Source organism: Bidens hawaiensis, unplaced genomic scaffold, assembly GCF_021521415.1.
Source record: "Bidens hawaiensis isolate Kalapana, Puna unplaced genomic scaffold, B.hawaiensis_p1.1 tig00008604_1, whole genome shotgun sequence".
NCBI classification, from domain to species: domain Eukaryota; kingdom Viridiplantae; phylum Streptophyta; class Magnoliopsida; order Asterales; family Asteraceae; genus Bidens; species Bidens hawaiensis.
This window is the reverse complement of record NW_027491621.1, coordinates 88,192-101,354: the sequence shown is the minus strand read 5'-3', so window position 1 is coordinate 101,354 and position 13,163 is coordinate 88,192. Positions and strand designations below refer to the sequence as shown.

The window sequence follows — 13,163 nt, the reverse complement described above, 5'->3', positions numbered from 1 at the left end:
AACTTCGTTTAACATGATAATGGTACATTACTTATGACAGAATTTACAACCGCAAATACACAACTTTCTATATCTATAAACGGATTGATGTTCTAACTTATAAATACCATCATTGTTTAACACTGGAGAAAATAAAATCAAACGAACACAAATTGTTATTTTTTTATTACGAACATAAATTACATAAAGGAATTAGAAACGAAAATGAAAAGTGAAGAACATTAACCCAACTGATCGGACTCGGTTCAAGTGCAGCGGCTATCCCCAAGTTAACAAAATGTTAACAAACTAATTTCGATGTTTACATTTCCAATCCCTCATGTTTAGGGAACATGCAAACTTAAATCAAACATGTAAAAAAGCTTGTTTGGATAGATTTGGTGAGCATTCCCTCCGCTGTAAGGCATTACCGGGATTCAAGTATCGTCATGACTGGGTTAGAGATGTCTTATGGGATGTGCTTAGACGTGCCGGGATCTCAGCCAAGAAAGAGGCATCTGTTAACTTTTTGACTGATCCGCGTGAGGGAAGATCTACCCTGCGTCCTGCGGATGTTCTTGTGTTTGGCTGGGCAGGGGGTAAGCATGCGTGTGTTGACCTCACTGGGGTGTCCCCGTTGGTGGGGCTGAGAGACAGTGGCTTCGTACCGGGGCAGACGGTTTTGAGAGCGGAGTCTAGGAAGGTTGCTAAGCATGAGACATCGTGTTTGGAGAATCAGCACGTGTTCATTCCATTTGCCTTCGACACTTTTGGATCACTAGCTTCCGAGGCGGTTCGCGTCTTGGAGCGGGTGCAGAAGGTGGTCCACAGTGACTCGCAGAGCCCGAGAAACCAAGGATTTATATTTAGTAGAATAGGCTTTGCGATTCAAAAGGGGATAGCGGCACAGCTTGTTGCTCGCTTACCCATTATCCAGATGTAGTTCGATTTGTGTTATGAGTAATTAATAAATAAATAAATCAAACTTTCACAACTATTACTGAATTACCAAGTAGCCCCTGAACCTTTGAACCAAATTACTGTTGAACTTTGACTTTATAATTAAGTAATTAACAACGGACTATTACATATGAAGATGCCGATTATGTTCTTCTTTTTATTGGAATCCATTATTTATTACTTAACAACAATAAAAGCTAAAGCTTCGTTATAATAAAAACAAAAGTAAGAAAAAAAACATAAATTATTATCATTGTAATGATTCATTGCTTTTTATCGCCATCTTCACACCTCAAGAAATGGATAATCAGTGTATCCCACAACAGGATCTTGAATATAGAAAGTAGCTCTATTATACTTGTTTAGACCCGCATCAAGCTCAAACCGCTTAGGCAAGTCCGGGTTCGCCAAGAAAAGCCGCCCATACGCAACCAATTCCGCTTTCCCACTCTTTACAGCCTTGTTCCCATCATCTTTCTTATACCCACCGGCACTAATAAACGTACCTTTAAAGGCTTTCCTCATCGGAAGAGTACTATATTGAGTTTTGGCTTCGGTTCCAGCTTGCACCATTCTTGGCTCAATCACATGCAGATAAAGTATCCCATACTTGTCAAGTGCATTAGCCATGTATAGACCAAGGGCTTCCGGGTTAGTTTCACCGCATTCCATGTAGTCAGCGAACGTGGAGAGCCGAATACCAACTTTGTCTGCTCCAATCTCGTTCGCTACTGCTTCAACAATTTCTAAGGCAAGACGACATCTATTTTCTAGGGTTCCACCGTACTCATCGGTTCTATCGTTCACCTTATCTTTCAAGATACATCCATGATGTATCCGTTTGCTCCGTGGATTTCCACCCCATCAAATCCTGTAAAATTTTAAATGCAAAGGGTTAGATTCCGAGCTTGTTTTTTACAATAAACTAGCATACGCTTAAATATTCCTATAAACCACATATATATCTGTATTTTACAGGATTTGAACCCTTCATGACAACAATACCACATAATTAGGTTACACACTAACCTGCATCAATGGCATTGCGTGCTGCTAGCCTGAAGTCATTAATTAGGGCTGGGATTTCGTCGGCTCTTAGTCTACGAGGAGGAGACCAATCTCCACCATCTAAGCCCGGTGTGATTCCTTTGTCTGTTGAAGATATTGGAGCTTGACCGTTGGGCTGAAACTCTAATTTGCGCATAGACATGAAAAACATATAAATATGCGTAGAAATAGGTGCAAAGTATCAAGGTTAAATACTATGGTAGTCAGGTTCTTTCATTGTTCTCTTAATAAACGTATAAATCTCTAGCGTGAACGTATAATTCGCACTAGCAGTGATGAAATTTGGACAAAAACATGGGATGCACAAAAAAAATTCATAAACGAGGGGCAGGCTAAAAATTTTCAGACGAAAATAAATAAATTTTCACGATAGGTTTCCATGCCTCCACTTGCTCTTTTGTCCAAATCCCAGGTGTTTCAGGATATCTTTGATCATCATGCAGTCACATTCGAAAACATCATCATCAGTCTAGTGTTTGAAAATGATGAAATACCATATATAAAGGCATAATTAATGATAAAAACGTGTTCTTAAGATTCATATCATGCATGGGCATACGTACCCTTGGGCAGTGTCCGAGACTCCGGTTGCTTCAATGACAAGAAGACCGCCTTGCGTTGCTCGTTGAGAGTAATACAAAATGGCGTGCGGTTGTGGCACGTTACCATACGATCTATTTCTCGTCAAGGGTGCAAGTCAACCCTGTAATTCACACATTATTAACGTTTTAAAATTACATAATTTGTAAGTCGTATTATGTAAAATATAAGAATAGTGACCTATGAGAGAGATTGAAGTTGCCCATCTTGTATGGAGTAAGAAGAGGACTTGTGGGTGCCATTGTGATGTGAATTTTGCTTTCATGATCACTCATTGTCTCATTTTATACACACCAAATATCTTCCCATTACTATTTGGTTGTGCGGTTGTTTGCTTAGCTACGTATGCGATTACGTCAAAGTAACGTCAAAGTCAAAAGGAAATGAATTCAATGACAACATAATAATATTTTATTCACCTTTATGGCGGCGTCATTATTATTTGTAAGCATTTTTTTATATGTTAATTTATATAAATTTAACTTATAAAATGGTTAGAGCACCCACAACGTAAGAATTGTAGGTACCGTCTATCTTATGTGTCAGGCAACAAATGAGCTGGCGAGGACGGGATGCGTTCTGGAGGTTTGTCCGTGAGTAGAGTTTGACACTGCAAACATGAGGACGGACGAGAATGTAGGGCCGCCATCTCTCTCTCTCTCTCTCTCTCTTCAATTCTAAAAACTTTTAATTAGGTTTGTGAATGTTTGGTGTTATGAAATAAAGTAAAGGATTTTAAGAAAAATTTAGAATCTAATGTGACATTGATGTAGCAGTTTGTGAACGTCCAACGTTGTAAGTTCTTTTATTTGGTTGGACATATTTAAAAAATTTTGAGTGTATAAAATAGACATGAATGTAGAATACGTTTTTATTATTTGTATCAGGTTATTAACTCTTGTACTATACTTGTGGAAAGTAGAAAATTCATCAAGAAAGTTAGGTGAAAAAATCAAATATATATATTTGAATATTAGATTATTTATTTGGATAATGCATATAAAAGATTTTTTTGATAGCTTCATGCTAGATTTGTTTTTATTTTATTTAATAACTTAGGTAAAGTTTTATATATGTAGTTAATTAATATTAACAAAAAATATTTTGGGCCAGTGATAAATTTAATGATATATAATGGTAAGTGATTTTCAAACGGCAACATAATTTTGAATCAGTTTTCTAAAACTAAAAAATGGTTGAAAGTCCTTCTTCAACGGTAACATAATTTTGAAACATAAAAAAAAGTAATGAAATTTTATAGGAAATGATTTCAAAGAAAGTTTAAAACTTTTATAGATAAACTTCATAAACTTCCAATTACATGTTATGTATATTAATATCATGATTAGAGAAAATAAGAAATTTAAATTTAAGCTTATGGAAATTAATTAAAGTTAGATCGTGCAATCAAACAAATCAAATAAAAAATAACGTAACTAAAGTCGTAGTAATCAAAAATACTAATTCACAGTATCCAACTACAAGATCATCCCAGTCATACCCACACAACATATTGTGATATGTTGTTATAGGCATTTCAAATTTATGAGCACATTTGGGATGACACTTTTTTGACTTGATTTAACCATATGCATCTTGCATTAATGTTTCTTATATAATAATTATCCTAAAAAATGTTTGAAATTAAAAATTGATCAAACAAAAACAGTGGTGTTTTATAATTTAAATATGTTTGCCAAAATTTTTAAATTATTTAACAACTAGCATTAAGTACCCGCGGGTCGTTGTATAGTATATCAGTTAAGCAATTACACATGTTCAAAAAGTGGATGACCCATGTCGATTTATGATATTAGCTTATCAATATGGTCTTCCCATCCAATATAATCAGGCGACTGAATAATCAATACTATTACAAAAAAGCCAATTGCTTCACCAAAATGAGTAGTACTATACAGAGATTTAGCCAATATTTGTCAACTTTACAATTACACATGCCTAATGTACATATATTAATATATTATTATCAAAGTCCACCTTCTTGTAGTCAAAGTTACTAAGATCATTTGCACCATGGAGTACAAAGTGTTCCTTTCTGTAGTGTTGTTTCTGAAATGTCATTTTGTTGATTAGCGAGACATCATCACCTTCACTGTGCCATACAAAGGCCATGTCACTAAATTATCTAGCTATTTAAATTCAAACAATCTCCAAACGTATTTGCATAAGCTTTAGGTTCTGAGTAAGAACTAAGAAGCTTAAACCATACAAAGTAAATATTTTGGTCATGATAACTCAAAATTCGTAAACAAAATTGCTTTTGACCCGTTGACTAAAGTGGGTTGATTTCATCCTTAACCCGAAGTTTATACCCTTAGTAACAAATTTATGTTTGCTTTTCTTAAATTGGTCCATTAAACATGAGCAAAACGGTTATCTAAAAAGTAACAAACTTATTAACTGTTGACACCAATTTGACCCATAAACATTCCGATTTTTGAATGGACTGTTGACACCAATTATGACTATTGACCATGTCAACAACATTTAGTATTAAAAAAAAGTATTTATGTATAATACCTCAGATGGGGTCCATGTATCTTTGTTAATGGCATCCATAGAAGGCTCCTTGAATCCTTCAATTGCATAATAATATAATAGTAAACACATCAGTGGAAAAGCAAAATACAGAGCTCGACTTGTTTCATGTTTCAGAACAGTATCAGCCGTTCTAGCAGAAAGTAAACAAATAAAAAAGTAAAAGCGCGTTGCACTACCTATGTAAAAAAGAAAAAAATAGTCGTAAACATTTAAGCCTCGGATATCCGACATTTCAAATAATGGACTGTCATCACAACCCGGACATAAGATTCAAGTGAATACCCGTGGCTCAAATCTCCGCTATGGCTGCAACATGGTTGCCTCGCCAAATAACGGACCGTCATCATAGCCTATACTCAACAAAGCAAAACTGGATTCAACAAAATTTACTTTTGACTACAATGCCCGAGCACTACATAGAACTGTAATGATACATAGAAAGAGATACCCAACTATGAGAGCAGCTTCATCAGATTTTTAAATCTGATGATAATGTGCATATACTTGACCCATACCAACATCTTTCGATGCTCACTCAATACATCAATAACATAATCATTCTACTTCTACAAATGGATTTTGAAAAAAAAAATCAATGAACACCAATAAACCTCAAAACATATACATGTAAAAACCCCATGCTAAAATCAGTGTTAAACAAACGCTCATCATAACACAAAGAAAAAATGAACCAAGATAGCTTCGGAGGCTCAGATGAAGCCAAATTCGATCATCATAGCCTTTATCAACCCAAAAACATTGAGTGTTTTAATAATTACCAACATTTTCAAGTTACGACCCATCAAGTAAACATGTACATAGCTGGAAACAAAGTGTAGAAACACTGTTAAAAAGCCAAAAATAGCCATACATCGGCAGCAAACGCATAAACGTCACATAATGAACAAAGCAAATGGATTCGATCACAACCTTATACACCATTTTGGCCATAAAACATCTAAAAATCGCCAATATAATGAAAAATAATCTCATCAATCCAATCCGTAAGTAGATAAAGTCAATAGGCTCACTATCGGACCACCATCGCTGCTACCTAGGGTTACCAAAAAGAACCCGACAGCAGCCGTCATCATTTCAGCCTGTAATAAAATAAAGTCAAGAGACTCACCACCGGCAAACACCACCGAACCACCACCACTCCCTAGGTTTCCAAACATAACCTGCCAGCAGTAGGTTAGACGTGAACACCCAATCCACCACATCATATCTGCAACAATGATCCGATCACAACCTGAACATGATTCAAGCCGTAAACACCCAAAAACCGCCACTACAATAAGAATAATATCATCATTTCAGCCTCTAATTAGAAAAACTCCAAGCCATTTCAAGACAAAAACAAAAATTGCATTAATCACACGATAAACCAAGAAAACAAAGAATCGTAAGCAAAACAAAAAAAATTAATACACAATTTGTAAACCTCAACTGCTCACCGAAGCAAATTATCGTAAAGGAAGCGGTCATAGTAGGTCAGCCGCCTCCCTCACCCCTTTGACCGTATCACGCCACCACCACCGGACCCTCGCCGTCACTACCGACCGTCGCCATCGGACCACCACCGCCACCTAAGGGCTTCCAAATGGAACCCGGCAACATATATGGGGTCTGAAACACGATGGTGGTGACGACATCGGACCACCTCCGCCACCTAGGGTTTCCAGATGGAACCCGGCAACGGTAGATGGGATGTTGAACACGACGGTGGTGATGACCATGGTGGTTAAAGAGGTTGAAGACGATGGTGGCTGGAAAAGATCTGTTGATACACGACGATGTGTAAGAAACGGTGGGAATTGGGATGCAAGTAAGAGAGTCCATGATGACTCAACTAATGAGAATAATCAAACACTGCTTCTTCTGATCCAGCTGTCATCACATAAAGCTTAAGATATTTGTACAACTGAAACAGCCAAGAGTATAACAGCTGATGCATAAGAAAGTTGTGTTTTAATATATACTAGTATTTTACCCCCCGCAACAGTCGATTTGAATGCGAACACGTAAAGGAAGCCATAGGTCGATTTGAATGTGAACCCGTAAACAAAGAAATATATAACCATACTTTAAAACAAATCAAAATGTGACCAAAATTACAAAGCAAACACACATATGTATTACTTAGCACTTTGTGGTGTCTTAAAACTCTATTCGTTTATACAAATTGTAAACGATACTAAAAAATAACACGATTATAACAACATTTATTACAGTGCTTGTATTGCAGTTGTTTGTACATCATTAGTGATTTTAAGAACAACTTTACCAGCAATGAACATTATTTTCTCCTTCTACGTTCTTTGATTCAACATTATCATCTATCAACCAGTTCAACAACTTCTTGCAGCATTTCTTTAAATTTAGCTTCAAGCGTTCGTCCTCAGTTGACATAGTTTTCATGCTAGAGTTCCAATATAATGCATAAGAAACTTTCATGCATTTACATGTTGCCAAAACACATTATCTTGAAATCAAGTTTTGATAAAACACATTTTTTGTAAAATTAAATCGAGGTATACCTAGAAAAGTTGTGCCTGTTAGTTGTGAGTTTGCACTTTAGAAAGTCATGAGTTTGTAGGATAAAATTTGCTAATGTATATTCAACACGTCATAGCCTCTTAACACCTGGATGTATATCGATTCTATACACCCACACGTAAGTAAAAGTTTTACCCATATACGAAGCCGATACCATGGCTGTAATAGTAGTTCAAGTGGAAAAACTTGCACCTGCCATCCTCAGATTTTTGCCACGCCAAGAGAGGGTCGCAAGTTAACTCGTCACAGCCTCTTCACACCTGCATGTATATCATCAAACATAAATTAGAACTTAAAAAGTATAGCTGCTGCCCATAAAAGTGTAATTATAAAATACATGCCTTAAACTTTGACTTGCAAAAGTGAAATTGACAAATCAAATAACCTATATTCCGTTGTATCATCATGTTAATAAAAAAATATGTGATCATCACATAATGATGTTCATCAGTTTAAAGCTAAGATTGTATGCATAATTTGATAATCATATGTATATGCGATCTGATAAACTAATGCATGTTTGCAGATTAGTAGATTAAGAGTTCTATCATAAATATATATATACACTTATATTCATGTTGCAATTAGTTTATGTACATCAAGATTAAAAAAAACAAAGCATCTTTAGCTTTCCATGTTTTCAAATCCGTTTAAAGACTACTGAAACCTGACTAACTAAATATAGACATAAGGGTTAGCTTGCAGGTCTATGTAATGGCATTACCAGCAGACTCATTTTGATTTTGGTGGTTAAACCCGTTTGCACATTCCTACCCATACAACCGATTAAAGTGACACAAAACAATAACATTTTCACAATCAACGATTTCACTTCTTCTAGAATCAAACATTTCAATATAACAAATCCATCCAACAGTTGATAAAAAGAAATTTCTAACTGAAATGCTTGAACCAACAAACTACGCAAGCACCATATATTAGGAACCACATTCAGAGAATCAGAGTTATATAAAAACCAACAAATTGCATCTCTTGTATTATTTTTATCAAAGTCGACACCATAACTTGACGCTAAAGCTTGTGAATTCTTTGAAATGCTAGTAAGGAAACGATTATAATACGCAAATTTCCAATATACAAATTAATCACAAAATAAGTATATAAATTTGAACATGTATAGTTTTGATAATGCCTCTTTAACCTAAATCAGAAAATCAATACATGAATATAGTCGGATGAAGAGGATAAGGGCATCATTAGAAACCAAAGCGCATAAATAAAAACTCTTACCTTAAACCAATGTCGAATAACCGAATTACTACAATCTAACCGTGGTTGCTACAATCATAAATATATGTTTTATAAACAAACAAAGTTATGTCTGTCCAAATTTCTACAAAAAACATACCTATTAATTCTCATATGTATGCATAGTATGTAATACCAAGCATACCATTCGTGGTGAGATTTGACATGGAATATATTGGTGGTTGCAGACAACCCCCTAACTGGGACAACAATTTCCCACACCACACCACCGCCCACATTGAGGGGATGTGTAAAGATCTTTAATGCTACAATTTCCCTCTCTAAATGCAAAAAAAAAATAATCAAAATCTCAGTCAAACAATTAAAAGCACAAACTTATTAATCAAAAAAGCTAATACCTAATCCAAGAAAATAAATATATAAACAGAAAATAATTGAAGAACATAGTGTTCTGAAATTGAACCAGCAACAGTAGCCAGTGATTGACTTGTTGAATCAGATCGGTGGAAACGAAAGTTGGGATTGAGATGGTGGAGGAGGAACGAAGGCAAAGCGGTTGTGGTGATAGTCGGATAGATCGTGGTAGGCTGGTAGAGATAGAGAGAGAGAGATGAAAGTGGAGGTCTAGTTGGTGAACAAAACCGTGCTGCACATTTCACCCGAAATTGTAAATATATAAATATGTATATATATTTATATATATAATAATAATAACTAGGTTAATTTAGGTAATTTGTTACAAGAAAGTCGGTGAAATTTAGATTGTTTTCCAACTATTACGGACATTATCAATGGATTCTAGGAAAGTCGACAAAAGTTGTTCTTTATACACTTAGTTTATGGGTTATCTAATTTTGTACAATAGTTGTTTTCATGGGATTCCATCAAATGGACAGCATAAGCAACTTTAAACTGGTAAAGTGAAAATGTTGTTGCTCAGAATAAAGTTCTCACAACCATTCTAGCTCAGCAAGATAACTTTAACAAAACTCAAGATGTGTTGGTCAACAGGCTCCAAGGTCTAGAAAATATCATCTATGAAGTTAAAACGAAGATTCTAAACCTTCATAAGGAGCTACTTGAAATGGTCAGACTTAAAATGGCTATATATTGTATGCTCTTGTATGAAAAATAGTTTGTTGGTCAATTGGCAAACCATAACATGATAAGAATACATATGTAACTGGATTCTACTGTATGAACACTGGTCCAAATAATCAACAACTTAATAAATTTGTTTTAGCTCTATTATAATTCACTTCAAAATCAACTTGTTCAACAAAACCCGCATTGACAGGATAAAAAACACATATTCGTACACACTAAAAACAAAAGCGTTTTGACTCGTTCAAAAAATGCAAAGATGTTGGTCCAACCGACCACACCCATATCTACCCAATAAAGGACGTTTGTCCATGCTGAAACCAAAACCAAAACCATTTTCATTAGGAAAACGTAACAAGTCGCTTACTAATGTGGGATTATTTAATAATTTGAATTTTTATTTTTATATCTTTTATTAGTTTAAGTTTATTTGGTTTTCAATTTTATCTCCTTTTATTTTAATAGAAGTTATGGTTGAAAGTTATGTTATTTTCAGTTTTTGATTGAATTTTAATGAAGAACTTTGTTTTTAGAACCTTTGGTTCGGTTTATCGTCTTTGTTAATCATGAGTTTCTCGAGTCATTGATCGTTTCCGAAATGACATCACTTTCAATTAAGTTATACTTCTGACCCGGAAGAAATAACTATTTTGACCTGCTATGAAACAACAAACGGGTAGAATTCCGTTAGAATTTAATACTGCCCATACAAAACCCGTTTTACTTAATAAAAAAATAATAGAACAAGTGTTGCATGCTTGCATCAAAGTTTCAACAACTAAATCAATAATGAGTTACCAATTGTAACATATCCCCAACTAATTACTAAACAAATTTGTAGTCTGACCCAAATTAACCTTGAGATAAGTCAGAAATAATATGTGTATCAATAAATGTCCGTGAGCCAATAGCATTTACAAAGCTTCTTCATCAGGCTTAACCAACAACACTTGTTTCTCCCCCGCCCCCCTAACACAACATCAACAAAGTTATAAACTTTCATAAATAAAAAAACCTAGTACTAGTTTCGAATGGGATCCACCTGTTTTCTTTTTACCAGCAGCAGAGTGATTCTCAAATCCTTTACTTCATAGAACTGTAAATAGGAAACTTTATTCCAAATTTGCACTTTCAATTAGACAGCAACAACAAATATTATAAAGATGATGGACAAAAATTTTACGTTTATATTATCGTGTCGAAGGAGCAATGATTATGAACCTCCATGACACAACGACAAACCAAACACCTAAAAGCAAAATAAAAAAGAAAGATACGAACAATTAGTTATACCATATAGCAGTAATATAGTGTAAGATATATTAGTCTTGTAAGAATATATATATATAACTTACCGTGTGGATATCATATTAAATTCGTAATCCCAAAATAGCCTTTATTTGGTAACAGTGGCCACGAATCCACCGCCAACAAGGGTTACGAATTGAAACTTGAAGAAACACGGATTCAAACCCGAACAAGGTAGATCTTAGTTTCCACCAGGGTGTGGTTTATGAAATGAGAATTAGGTTAGCTACAATCTAGATCCAATCAATTCCGATGAAGATAACCTGCAAAACAGAACCACCGTGAGCTTGTTACGAGAAGGAAAAGAGTGGTTCTCTTCACGTAACCACCCTCCGGCGTGAGAATATGTACAACTCTTCCATGAGATAAAGTACTAAGTGATTCATGTAATATGTGAACAGTGAATGAATACCTCATAATGATAAGTTGGGTATATATAGCCAGTTGTTAGGGGAGTGTGATTGGTGCAGCTGTCACTATCTAGAAGATGCTCATTCTACCTGAATGGAGACATGGTGAAGTTTGATAAGAGGTGACAGCTATCCATGTGAATTGTTATAACAAATTATCAAGATGTCTCCTTCTGATTGACCACACTGTCCTTGCTCTTCACGAAGGAGGGGATGTCCCTTTCAGGGAATATTTGAATTAGTCTTCTAAAAGGAAGTTGGTTGCAACTGCCTTTGCTGACGTCATCCAATTCTCTTCCCGCATTTGAATTAGTCTTCTAAAAGGAAGTTGGTTGCAACTGCCTTTGCTGACGTCATCCAATTCTCCTCCCGCATTTGCGGGAGGTTCCTTATCCTTTAGGATAACTAGTTGACCTTGTGTTCTTTTGGTGAGTACCCTCCATATATTATGTGGGTATTGTAAATGGTTCACGAATGTCCTCTTAGGAAGTCCTGGATGATCCGCGGGTGATATCTTATGCGTTTACAAGGCTTTTTGCTTCCCTACCTCTATAAATCCCCCAATCCATTGTTTCTTCCGCATGATATGTTATACGGGTAAACTTTAGACTACTGATTTTTGGTTGGGCATTTTGAAACATGGATTTACTTCTTGGAGATATTTCTATTTCAATATTGAGGATAAATAGGGAGGATTAGACTTGACGGGCCTATGCTGATATGACATCTGCGCCACCTGACGACGATGTACAGACTGTGCCCTTTTCCCTTTTTTTTTTCCATTTTCCCGCCTAATGTTTAACTTATCTACTGGACCCTTTGTTTCTCTTTCTTCTACACATTTCCCATCACATTAATTGTGATGGGTATAAATAGGGGACTTCCCCATTTCCATATTTACATATCTTCATTTTCGCGTCATATTCTCATAGAACTTATTCTATTATTTCTCAATTTAAACACCATAGCTCGTTGTAATCCGTCTGCGGTAGATCTAATGGCTACTGAGAAGAAGAATTCTCCTTCAACTGATCTTGTGGAGATTAATTGGAAGGATAAAGTTTTCCAATATCTGGTTACTAGCTACGGGATTGCTCCAGAGTGGGAGCCAAAATTTCCGGCGCCCAAATCTACTGCTGACAATGTAACATCCTAGTTTCGGTTATAATAATCAAAGAGAATTTCGATTATTCAATAATGTGGCATGCATCGGTTTAGATAATAAACTGTAAAAGGTTGGGCTTGGACTTTAGAAAATGGAATAAGAGATGAAATGGGCCTTAGGTCCATGTGCTTAAGGGAGTATAAATACCATCCTTTCCATTTTTATCCATCTCTACACCATAGCCTACACCATCAAAAACACACACTAACACCATCCTA

General features: G+C 35.5%; 1 pseudogene across 1 annotated transcript; it reads right to left on the bottom strand.

The window, feature by feature from the left end:
- Positions 1-1,123: 1,123 nt before the first annotated feature.
- On the bottom strand, positions 1,124-2,975 carry LOC143529612 (putative 12-oxophytodienoate reductase 11; annotated as a pseudogene). The gene is made up of 5 exons (XR_013134693.1): positions 2,782-2,975; positions 2,571-2,705; positions 2,371-2,433; positions 1,969-2,174; positions 1,124-1,810 (listed from the first exon to the last, which is right to left on the bottom strand). The product of XR_013134693.1 is annotated as a putative 12-oxophytodienoate reductase 11 (transcript).
- Between the last annotated feature and the right edge of the window lie 10,188 nt (positions 2,976-13,163).